Raw genomic sequence first — 3261 nt, 5'->3', positions numbered from 1 at the left:
TTGGAGATATTGGATATTAGTGTTTTAGTATACAGTTGTCAAATAGCTAGTTACTTCCCATTTTAGGGATCGGAATGACTATCGCTTTCTTCGATTGTTTAGGAAACTTGCCAAGACTATGTATCTGTCACACCTTTTAATAACTTTAGCGGTGTGTCATTTGGTCCTTCCGCCTGCGTGTTATTCAAAGATATTATTATGTTGAAAATTTCGGTCTGAGTCGTGGGATGCAAATATATAGTCGTTGGACATGTCCTCGTTTTGAATTGTTTATTTTGCATTTGTGTCGGTTTTCCTCCGCGTTTTGTTATTATTCTTTATATTTTCATCTACATTATTATCATCAATTTTCTTCAATCCAATTATATTCCGTACAGCCTTTATTCTATTATTCGGATTTTGTATAATTTGTGGATTATGTTGTTGTTTCGCCGCCTTTATAACGTTTTTCAAAATTTTGCAATATTTCTTGTAGGATGCCAGTTCTATTGATCCTATTTTTGCTCTTTGGCACCATGACCTCTTCTGCTGACACAATGTTTTAATTACGGAGGTAATCCATTGAGGTCGCCCGCCGGTAAGTTGTGTAGGGCTTTATCCTACTTAGGGCTACGATTTTGCTTTAACAATCAAATACTTCCTTTGGTTAACATAGTTAATTCCGAAATACACATAGACATAATTGTAAAAGTGTTGTTAAAGTGGATTTAGGGGCCGTCAAAATGAATCATAATTTCGTTGTCGAATTATTACGAAAAAATAGAAATAGTATTCGTACAATTGATACAACGGTTATTATAAATATTTCTTTAATATTTTATGTTAGTGAGTTAATTAATTTTAAATTTTAATCATTTCATTCTTTGTTTTCATAATTGAACTTTATCGCCATGCTTAAGCAATAGAAAAAATTGAATGGTTCATTCTCAGTCAATCGCAGAAATATTTTTAAACAAAATTAACCTATTTATAAAGAACAATAGAACTTAAAATTTAGAGTTCGACTAAACTTCAACCTGTTTACAGCTGGTATTTAACAATATTTAAAAAAATGGTAAGTTTTAATATCGTAGTTTTATTAAAGAAATAATTGGTGTGAGTTTTAGGTGTTAAAAATAATCATGTTTTATACGATATTTACTTATTCATTCTTATTTGTGATGTTTGACGTCTCAAGATCTTACGAACAAGTTCAATTCCAGCCAATTTTAAACACAAGTTTAACTGGTATAGCTGGTGAAAAAATACAACATAACGCTATAAGTGTTGGTTGTAATAACGGTTATATAAAGATTAATGGAATATGTAAAAAAATATGGGAAAAATAAAATTGTATTATGTTTCATAATAAAATTTAATCATCGTCGCAAAACAGTGTTAACTTAATCGCTTTTAAATATGCATTAATATAAATTAAAAGAGCACTATAAAATTACTCATACACTTTACGATAACGTTTTCAAATACATTTTAAAACAAATCTCCATAAAGATCTTAGAGTTTTCTCGCGTAGTAGAAACTTTATACCGTAGCACTTAAGATAACTTTCGGGTGTGATTTAAATATCACATCAGCAATTAGATGCTTTACTTAACACCTAACTTAAATTAACATCTGTATAGTAGCGCGGTGATAAAGAGTCGGAATAAATTTCCGGATATCTCTTCGGGCAAGCGGGGTGTGAATAGCACACCTTTTCTGGTCTCTCTTCTGGTTTTAAAAGAATTCCTATTTCTAAAGATAGTAAAGGCGACTGGGAGCCCGTTTACATAGAATACATTTACATTCAAATCATAAATTAGATCCACCTTCACTTATAACAACGATTCTTTATCGTTTTGTGTAACGCGTTTTTTTGTCGTATTTTTGTTTGTAAGTGTATCTTTTCATGCGGATGTGGTATTTACTACTTTGATATCCACACTTAAGACGACGCAATTTATCACCGAATCCCCACTTCATTTTCAATTTATTTGTAATCATAGTATTAAATTAAACAGTGATTGTAAAATCGTTGAATTGACCTTAGATCGATGTATGTGAGTGTGTACGCGAATTGGTCTGTTTACATCTATGCTTTTTCAACGTTATAACATTTCAATTAATATTGTTTACAGAAGAACATGTGTACCAGATTTATTTATTTAATTATATTTGTGGAATTAATGGTGAGTGATGTTCGAAGTTCAGAACCTTGTTTGGAAGGATTTGCTAAAATCAGAGGAAAATGTGTGTTAAGAAATCAGTCTAAACCAAAAGGAACCGGCGAATATATTGTAGATATTAGGGTGAGGTGTGCAGAAGGAACTATTAAAATTGGAGGAAGATGTCGGAGTACATTAAAAAGAAATATGTTAATTAATCAATATTTAATATGAGATGTTATTTATTACTTCTTTGTAAACGCTTTATTGATATTTATAAGTTAAAGTATACTTACCTTTAAATAAACCTAATTAATATTTATTAAAATGCGTTTGAATATGTTGTGTGTTTAGATGTTTGGATATATTTGATACCAACAAACTTATTTAAAATTAAAGCATTAATGAAAACAAATTAATATTTTATGTTAATGTCTTATGTTAGGGTAGGATTCAGTTGGTACAGTTGCAACTACTTAGGTTTGGAGACCTATAGAGTTAAATAACCGATTGATAAGAACAATATTTTAACTGAAAGGACAACTATTTGGTTTTAATGTACACTACATATTATATTCTCTTCGAATTACTTTTCAAAAAAAAAACAATATAAAATAAAAGTGTGCCATTGTTACAAAAGTCCCTATGCCAAGGTCGTTAGTAAGACATACAGTACATGAGGTCAGCTGTAACACATACAAATAATGTTTATAAACTTTTATTCAATTAAAACTGCAACGAAACAACAAAATAAAACTAAAATTAATAAATATAAATAAATAAACCGTTACATTTAGCTATTGTTTAAAAAACAAAGATTATAACTTATGCCAAACTAAAACTGAGAATTATTCGGATTTACAATTGTGGCAAAGGTCCTTACACCACAAATTTACAAGCTGAGCAATGTATCAATTTTCGCATGGCTTGCTTTCGATATACCCAGATAAAGCATAAACATCCTTCTACTGCTTCTGAGATGAAGTTTGCGAAAGGCGCCTAAAAATCCGGAACGCTTTGGCTAAGATAAGGTAATTACACCAAAGGGTCCCTGGATAGCTCAAAGAATGAAACCGAACAGTCTTGATTGTATTTGCGATTTAGACTCTATGATCAA

At 30.4% G+C, this 3261-nt stretch overlaps 1 long non-coding RNA gene across 1 annotated transcript; it reads left to right on the top strand.

The window, feature by feature from the left end:
* Positions 1-1007: 1007 nt before the first annotated feature.
* Positions 1008-2472, top strand: LOC139432206 (uncharacterized). Its single transcript, XR_011642081.1, has 2 exons — positions 1008-1054; positions 1107-2472. It is a non-coding gene; the product is annotated as an uncharacterized lncRNA (long non-coding RNA).
* The last annotated feature ends 789 nt before the right edge of the window (positions 2473-3261 follow it).

The sequence above is a fragment of the Onthophagus taurus genome, chromosome 1, assembly GCF_036711975.1.
Source record: "Onthophagus taurus isolate NC chromosome 1, IU_Otau_3.0, whole genome shotgun sequence".
In the NCBI taxonomy this organism is placed as follows: Eukaryota; Metazoa; Arthropoda; class Insecta; order Coleoptera; family Scarabaeidae; genus Onthophagus; species Onthophagus taurus.
This window is presented reverse-complemented; position numbering and strand designations above follow the sequence as displayed.